The sequence below is a fragment of the Oncorhynchus nerka genome, linkage group LG14 (genome assembly GCF_034236695.1).
Source record: "Oncorhynchus nerka isolate Pitt River linkage group LG14, Oner_Uvic_2.0, whole genome shotgun sequence".
NCBI lineage: Eukaryota > Metazoa > Chordata > Actinopteri > Salmoniformes > Salmonidae > Oncorhynchus > Oncorhynchus nerka.
The window spans coordinates 9,486,348-9,495,654 of record NC_088409.1 but is presented as its reverse complement, the minus strand read 5'-3'; the positions used below and the strand labels follow the sequence as shown (position 1 = coordinate 9,495,654).

The following is a 9,307-nucleotide window of genomic DNA, read 5'->3' as shown; positions in this document are numbered from 1 at the left end:
TAAATGATTAGTTGTTTAAATGGTTGGATGTTTGAAATGGCTGGTTGTTTAAATAGTTGGTTGGTCTGTTGGTTGTTGGTTTGTTGGTTTGTTGGTTGTTGGTCTGTTGGTCGCTTAAATGATTAGTTGTTTAAATGGCTGGACGTTTGGGGGTTGGTTGTTTAAATAGTTGGTTGGTCTGCTATTGTTGGTTTGCTGTTGGTTGTTTATTTTTGGTCTGTTGGTTGTTTGAATGGTTGGTTAAAAGGCAGTTGTTGTTTACCAGTCCAGGGAGCTCACAGCACTTGTCTCGACTGGCCCAGGACTGTTGGTCTGCGATAATGTCAAACATCTGGATCTGGAATTGTTACACACAGAGAACAAATACACAGAGAAAGAGTTCATATTGGCATGACATTGCAACACACTTATGGTATACATAGTTCTACACCGTGGTCTACACCGTGGTCTACACTGTGGTCAGATACTGTGGTCTACACCGTGGTCTAAACAATGTTCTACACTGTGGTCTACACAGTGGAACAGTGTTCATATTGGCATGACATTGCAACACACTTATGGTCTACACAGTGTTCTACACTGTAATCTACACCTCGTGGTCTACACTGTGGTCTACACTGTGGTCTACACTGTGGTCTTACACCGTGGTCTACACTGTGGTCTACATATCACCTGTGGTCACACAGGTTCTACACCATGGGTCTAACAATGTTCTACACCGTGGTCACACTGTAGTCTACACAGTGGGCTACACTGTGGTCTACACAATGTTCTACAATGTTCTACACCGTGTCTGCATGCCCTTACACCGTGGTCTACACAATGTTCTACACAGTGTTCTACACACCGTGGTCTACACAATGTTCACAATGTCCTACACCGTGGTCTTGTCTACAGTGTTTACACCGTGGGTCTACACAATGTTCTACACCGTGGTCTACAAAATGTTCTACACAGTATTCTACACGTGGGTCTACACCGTGGTCTACACCGTGGTCTGTGAAGAGGTATGATGACACCTCTGTCTGCTCAACAGGCTGTGTAATGGTGACTATCTGCTCAACAGGCTGTGCCAATGGTGACTGTCTGTCTGCTCAACAGGCTGTGTAATGGTGACTATCTGCTCAACAGGCTGTGTAATGGTGACTGCTCCAACAGGCTGTGTAATGGTGACTATCTGTCTACTCAACAGGCTGTGTAATGGTGACTGTCTACTCAACAGGCTGTGTAATGGTGACTGTCTGCTCAACAGGCTGTGTAATGGTGACTGTCTGCTCAACAGGCTGTGTAATGGTGACTGTCTGTCTGCTCAACAGGCTGTGTAATGGAGACTGTCTGCTCAACAGGCTGTAATGGTGACTCTGTCTGCTCAACAGGCTGTGTAATGGTGACTATCTGAGGCTGTGTAATGGTCTGCTCAACAGGCTGTGTAATGGTGACTATCTGCTCAACAGGCTGTGTAATGGTGACTGTCTACTCAACAGGCTGTGTAATGGTGACTGTCTGCTCAACAGGCTGTGTAATGGTGACTGTCTGTCTGCTCAACAGGCTGTGTAATGGAGACTGTCTACAAAACAGGCTGTGTAATGGTGACTATCTGCTCATTACATGGTGCTCAACAGGCTGTGTAATGGTGACTCTGTCTGCTCAACAGGCTGTGTAATGGTGACTGTCTGCTCAACAGGCTGTGTAATGGTGACTGTCTGCTCAACAGGCTGTGTAATGTGACTGCTCAACAGGCTGTGTAATGGTGACTGTCTACTCAACAGGCTGTGTAATGGTGACTGTCTGTCTGCTCAACAGGCTGTGTAATGGTGACTGTCTACTCAACAGGCTGTGTAATGGTGACTATCTGCTCAACAGGCTGTGTAATGGTCTGCTCAACAGGCTGTGTAATGGTGACTGTCTACTCAACAGGCTGTGTAATGGTGACTGTCTGCTCAACAGGCTGTGTAATGGTGACTATCTGCTCAACAGGCTGTGTAATGGTGACTGCTCAACAGGCTGTGTAATGGTGACTGTCTACTCAACAGGCTGTGTAATGGTGACTGTCTGTCTGCTCAACAGGCTGTGTAATGGTGACTGTCTACTCAACAGGCTGTGTAATGGTGACTGTCTACTCAACAGGCTGTGTAATGGTGACTATCTGCTCAACAGGCTGTGTAATGGTGACTGTCTGTCTGCTCAACAGGCTGTGTAATGGTGACTATCTGCTCAACAGGCTGTGTAATGGTGACTGCTCAACAGGCTGTGTAATGGTGACTATCTGCTCAACAGGCTGTGTAATGGTGACTGTCTACTCAACAGGCTGTGTAATGGTGACTGTCTGCTCAACAGGCTGTGTAATGGTGACTGTCTGCTCAACAGGCTGTGTAATGGTGACTGTCTGTCTGCTCAACAGGCTGTGTAATGGAGACTGTCTACTCAACAGGCTGTGTAATGGTGACTGTCTACTCAACAGGCTGTGTAATGGTGACTGTCTGTCTGCTCAACAGGCTGTGTAATGGTGACTGTCTGCTCAACAGGCTGTTTAATGGTGACTATCTGCTCAACAGGCTGTGTAATGGTGACTCTATCTGCTCAACAGGCTGTGTAATGGAGACTGTCTGTCTGCTCAACAGGCTGTGTAATGGTGACTGTCTACTCAGCAGGCTGTGTAATGGTGACTGTCTCTGCTCAACAGGCTGTGTAATGGTGACTGTCTACTCAACAGGCTGTAAATGGTAACTGTCTGTCTACTCAACAGGCTGTGTAATGGTGACTGTCTGTCTGCTCAACAGGCTGTGTAATGGTGACTGTCTGTCTACTCAACAGGCTGTGTAATGGTGACTGTCTGCTCAACAGGCTGTGCATGGTGACTCTGTCTACTCAACAGGCTGTGTAATGGTGACTGTCTACTCACCAGGCTGTGTAATGGTGACTGTCTGCTCAACAGGCTGTGTAATGGTGACTGTCTGCTCAACAGGCTGTGTAATGGTGACTGTCTGTCTGCTCAACAGGCTGTGTAATGGAGACTGTCTACTCAACAGGCTGTGTAATGGTGACTCTGTCTGCTCAACAGGCTGTGTAATGGTGACTATCTGCTCAACAGGCTGTGTAATGAGTGACTGCTCAACAGGCTGTGTAATGGGTGAACTCTGTCTGCTCAACAGGCTGTGTAATGGTGACTATCTACTCAACAGGCTGTGTAATGGTGACTGTCTGCTCAACAGGCTGTGTAATGGTGACTGTCTGTCTGCTCAACAGGCTGTGTAATGGTGACTGTCTGCAAAACAGGCTGTGTAATGGTGACTATCTGCTCAACAGGCTGTGTAATGGTGACTGTCTACTCAACAGGCTGTGTAATGGTGACTCTGTCTGCTCAACAGGCTGTGTAATGGTGACTGTCTACTCAGCAGGCTGTGTAATGGTGACTATCTGCTCAACAGGCTGTGTAATGGTGACTGCTCAACAGGCTGTGTAATGGTGACTGTATACTCAACAGGCTGTGTAATGGTGACTGTCTGTCTGCTCAACAGGCTGTGTAATGGTGACTGTCTACTCAACAGGCTGTGTAATGGTGACCATCTGCTCAACAGGCTGTGTAATGGTGACTATCTGCTCAACAGGCTGTGTAATGGTGACTGCTCAACAGGCTGTGTAATGGTGACTGTCTACTCAACAGGCTGTGTAATGGTGACTGTCTGCTCAACAGGCTGTGTAATGGTGACTATCTGCTCAACAGGCTGTGTAATGGTGACTGCTCAACAGGCTGTGTAATGGTGACTGTCTGCTCAACAGGCTGTGTAATGGTGACTGTCTGTCCACTAACAGGCTGTGTAATGGTGACTGTCTACTCAACAGGCTGTGTAATGGTGACTATCTGCTCAACAGGCTGTGTAATCAGACTGTCTGTCTGCTCAACAGGCTGTGTAATGGTGACTATCTGCTCAACCAGGCTGTGTAATGGTGACTGACAGGCTGTGTAATGGTGACTATCTGCTCAACAGGCTGTGTGTAATGGTGACTGTCTACTCAACAGGCTGTGTAATGGTGACTGTCTGCTCAACAGGCTGTGTAATGGTGACTGTCTGCTCAACAGGCTGTGTAATGGTGACTGTCTATCTGCTCAACAGGCTGTTAATGGGTCTTCCCATCAGCAGGCTGAGATGGTGACTGTCTACTCAGCAGGCTGTGTAATGGTGAGCTCACCAGGCTGTGTAATGGTAACTGTCTGTCTACTCAACAGGCTGTGTAATGGTGACTGTCTGTCTACTCAACAGGCTGTGTAATGGGTGACTGTCTGTCTGCTCAACAGGCTGTGTAATGGTGACTGTTTCAACACTTTCTACTCAACAGGCTGTGTAATGGTGACTGTCTGCTCAACATAATGAAAGGTGACTGTCTGCTCAACAGGCTGTGTAATGGTGGGGTCCATTCATCTGCTCAACAGGCTGTGTAATGGTGACTATCACTCAACAGGCTGTGTAATGGTGACTGTCTGTCTACTCAACAGGCTGTGTAATGGTGACTGTCTGTCTACTCAACAGGCTGTGTAATGGTGACTGTCTGCTCAACAGGCTGTGTAATGGAGTAACTGTCTGTCTACTCAACAGGCTGGTGTCTGTAATGGCTGACTCTGTCTGCTCAACAGGCTGTAATGGTGACTGTCTGCTCAACAGGCTGTGTAATGGAGACTGTCTGTCAACAGGCTGTTAATGGTGACTCTGTCTGCTCCAACAGGCTGTGTAATGGTGACTGTCTGCTCAACAGGCTGTGTAATGGTGACTGCTGTCTGCTCAACAGGCTGTAATGGTGACTATCTGCTCAACAGGCTGTGTAATGGTGACTGTCTATCAACAGGCTGTGTAATGGGTGACTGTCTGCTCAACAGGCTGTGTAATGGTGACTGTCTGCTCAACAGGCTGTGTAATGGTGACTGTCTGTCTGCTCAACAGGCTGTGTAATGGAGACTGTCTACTCAACAGGCTGTGTAATGGTGACTGTCTACTCAACAGGCTGTGTAATGGTGACTGTCTGCTTACAGGCTGTGTAATGGTGACTGTCTGCTCAACAGGCTGTAATGGTGACTGTCTGTCTGCTCAGGCTGTATGTGTGTCTGGCTGTGTAATGGTGACTGTCTACTCAACAGGCTGTGTAATGGTGACTGTCTACTCAACAGGCTGTGTAATGGTGACTATCTGCTCAGGGCTGTGTAATGGTGGGTGTCTGCTCAACAGGCTGTGTAATGGTGACTGTCTGTCTACTCAGCAGGCTGTGTAATGGTGACTGTCTCAACAGGCTGTGTAATGGTGACTGTCTGCTCAACAGGCTCAACAGGATCAGTTCACCAAATAGGCTGTGTAATGGTGACTGTCTGCTCAACAGGCTGTGTAATGGTGACTGTCTGTCTGCTCAACAGGCTGTTTAATGGTGACTATCTGCTCAACAGGCTGTGTAATGGTGACTATCTGCTCAACAGGCTGTGTAATGGGAGACTGTCTGTCTACTCAACAGGCTGTGTAATGGTGACTGTCTGCTCAACAGGCTGTGTAATGGTGACTGTCTACTCAACAGGCTGTGTAATGGTAACTGTCTGTCTGCTCAACAGGCTGTGTAATGGTGACATCTGCTCTGTGGCACTGTCTACTCAACAGGCTGTGTAATGGTGACTGTCTGCTCAACAGGCTGTGTAATGGTGACTCATCTGTCTGTCTACTCAACAGGCTGTGTAATGGTGACTGTCTGTCTCAATGAGGCTGTGTAAATGAGAGCACACACAACCCCACTGGGCACACGGTTGAATCAACGTTGTTTCCACGTCATTTCAATGAAATTACATTGAACCAGACGTTGAATTGGTCTGTGCCCAGTGGGAATGCACTTTCACTGAGAGAGTGAATCCCTTTAAACACTAGGCTAAAATAAATGAAATGTATTACTTATGGAATTACACATCGATGAGATGAAACTGCTGAGGAAATATGAAAAGCCTCACCACAGACAATAAACTGAGAATTAATTGTCAAACATCCCGGGAGACTTTTCTGTCTTTCCACCAATTCCCTTAAAATGCTGTTTGCACTTTCTTTTCATCAGACTGTCTCCAGAAATAATTAAATAATACATTCTCACATAGTTGCAAAGCAGTCCATTCATCTACCCTCAGAGCTGCACAGAAATCATCACGCAACTATTATGCATCTAACAAAGAATGCTCCTCATCTTATTTCCTGTCCTGACATCTTGGGTCACATTGATCCCAGTGAGGACAGGACTGTGTTAATGGGATTATAGAGGCTGTAATGGTGGTGTTATAGAGGCTGTAGGGTGTTGTTATAGAGGGGGCTGTATGGTGTTGTTATAGATGTTGTTATAGAGGCTGTAGGCTGTGGTGTTATAGAGGTGTTACAGAGGATGTAATGGTGTTGTTATAGAGGATGTAGGGTGTCATATAGAGGATGTACTGGTCTGTTATAGAGCTCAGGGTGGTGTTATAGAGGCTGTAACTGTTATAAGGCTGTATGGGTGTTGTTGTGGTGTTATAGAGGCTGTAGGGTGTTGTTATAGAGGCTGTATGGTGTTGTTATAGAGGCTGTATGGTGTTGTTGTGTTGTTATAGAGGCTGTATGGTGGTGTTATAGAGGCTGTATGGTGGTGTTATAGAGGCTGTATGGTGTTGTTATAGAGGCTGCATGGGGTGATAGAGGCTGTATGGTGGTGTTATAGAGGCATGGCGGTGTTGTTATAGAGGCTGTATGGTGTTGTTATAGAGGCTGTATGGGTGGTGTTATAGAGGCTGTATGGTGTTGTTATAGAGGCTGTATGGTGTTGTTATAGAGGCTGTATGGTGGTGTTATAGAGGCTGTATGGTGGTGTTATAGAGGCTGTATGGTGGTGTTATAGAGGCTGTAGGGTGGTGTTATAGAGGCTGTATGGTGTTGTTATAGAGGCTGTATGGTGGTGTTATAGAGGCTGTATGGTGTTGTTATAGAGGCTGTATGGTGGTGTTATAGAGGCTGTATGGTGGTGTGGTGGTGTTATAGAGGCTGTATGGTGTTGTTGTGTTGTTATAGAGGCTGTAGGGTGGTGTTATAGAGGCTGTATGGTGTTGTTATAGAGGCTGTAGGGTGTTGTTATAGAGGCTGTATGATGTTGTTGTGGTGTTATAGAGGCTGTATGGTGGTGTTGTGTTGTTATAGAGGCTGTATGATGTTGTTGTGGTGTTATAGAGGCTGTATGGTGGTGTTATAGAGGCTGTATGATGTTGTTGTGGTGTTATAGAGGCTGTATGGTGGTGTTATAGAGGCTGTATGGTGGTGTTATAGAGGCTGTATGGTGTTGTTATAGATGCTGTATGGTGGTGTTATAGAGGCTGTATGGTGTTGTTATAGAGGCTGTATGGTGGTGTTATAGAGGCTGTAGGGTGTTGTTATAGATGCTGTATGGTGTTGTTATAGAGGCTGTAGGGTGTTGTTATAGAGGCTGTAGGGTGTTGTTATAGATGCTGTATGGTGGTGTGGTGTTGTTATAGAGGCTGTAGGGTGTTGTTATAGAGGGTGTAGGGTGTTGTTATAGAGGCTGTATGGTGGTGTTATAGAGGCTGTATGGTGTTGTTATAGAGGCTGTATGGTGGTGTTATAGAGGCTGTATGGTGTTGTTATAGATGCTGTAGGGTGTTGTTATAGAGTCTGTATGGTGTTGTTATAGATGCTGTAGGGTGTTGTTATAGAGGCTGTATGGTGTTGTTATAGATGCTGTATGGTGTTGTTATAGAGGCTGTATGGTGGTGTTATAGAGGCTGTATGGTGGTGTTATAGAGGCTGTATGGTGTTGTTGTGTTGTTATAGAGGCTGTATGGTGGTGTTATAGAGGCTGTATGGTGGTGTTATAGAGGCTGTATGGTGTTGTTGTGTTGTTATAGAGGCTGTATGGTGTTGTTATAGATGCTGTATGGTGTTGTTATAGAGGCTGTAGGGTGTTGTTATAGATGCTGTATGGTGGTGTTATAGAGGCTGTATGGTGTTGTTATAGAGGCTGTATGGTGTTGTTATAGATGCTGTATGGTGTTGTTATAGATGCTGTAGGGTGTTGTTATAGATGCTGTAGGGTGTTGTTATAGATGCTGTAGGGTGTTGTTATAGATGCTGTAGGGTGTTGTTATAGATGCTGTAGGGTGTTGTTATAGAGGATGTATAGTGTTGTTGTAGAGTCTGTATGGTGGTGTTATAGAGACTGTATGGTGGTATTATAGAGGCTGTATGGTGTGTGACTGAAAGCTGTAGGTCTATAGGACAGCCAGCTCAGAGAATGATGCAGAGCCTGACACTCTGTGTTTCTCTAAATGAATACTACCGCTCTCCGAGCGTACGCACGCCGTGCTCCGAGCAAACTGGAGCATGGGAGAGTCAGAGAATGGGTTTAAATCAAAGTATGTGAAATGAAGCTTCTGGAATGCAGTACTCCGGTTGTACATATTTTAAAGCATCGATGCAAGCTTCAATGGAAAGTAGGCACAGAAAGATGACGCAACCACGTAAAAAATTACGCAATATTTATTGAAATCAATGGCGGCCATTATTTGAGTGGGTGAAAATAAACTTCAACTTCGGAATGAAACATTGCCCATTCACATCTCGCATGTTGCCTGACTACAATATGTTATCTTGATACGATAATAACACATACATGCTGGGTTCATTTTGGCATGTATACCTGCCTACAATACCCACTGTAGTGTGCGTAGATCGCAAGCCCATAGCAAGTCAATAGGGCTAACTGGCTTGGCTAGCTACTACTGTTAGCTACTACTGTTAGCTGCTACTGTTAGCTGCTACTGTTGGCTGCTGCTGTTAGCTGCTACTGTTAGCTACTACTGTTAGCTACTACTGTTAGCTAGCCACAAAGAATTGACATCTACCTTGCATAACATTATTTTAAGTTATTTTTTCCTGTTAAACTATCTGGTTAGCTATATTATTTCGCTTCACATATACATAGCTAGCTGATAGATATGAAGGAACGAAGATCCTCTGAGAATGCAGCAGGAGAGTGTGAAACACGGTAGTATGCTTATTGAGAAATACCCCATGTCATGCTTTGAAAGTCAAATGTCTTGTACATCTAGAGGTTGCTTGTCTTTGCAGGTGTGTTGACGATGTCTAGTTAGGTTTAGGGTTGAGGATTAGGAGTAGTTTAAATGAAAAGAAACTCCTGCAAACTATGCTTGTTTCTTGTCTTAACGTTTCAGGCTTTTCAACTTTTGTAAAAGCACAAACATTAACACCTTATAGTGATACTGTGTAAGCAGAACCAGGTGTGGTAGATT

At 45.4% G+C, this 9,307-nt stretch overlaps 1 protein-coding gene across 1 annotated transcript in view; it reads right to left on the bottom strand.

Annotated features, from left to right (window-relative positions):
* LOC135574987 (collagen alpha-1(XIV) chain-like) overlaps nt 1-9,307 on the bottom strand; it is a 139,931-nt gene that overhangs the window by 79,937 nt on the left and 50,687 nt on the right. The window lies entirely within an intron of this gene.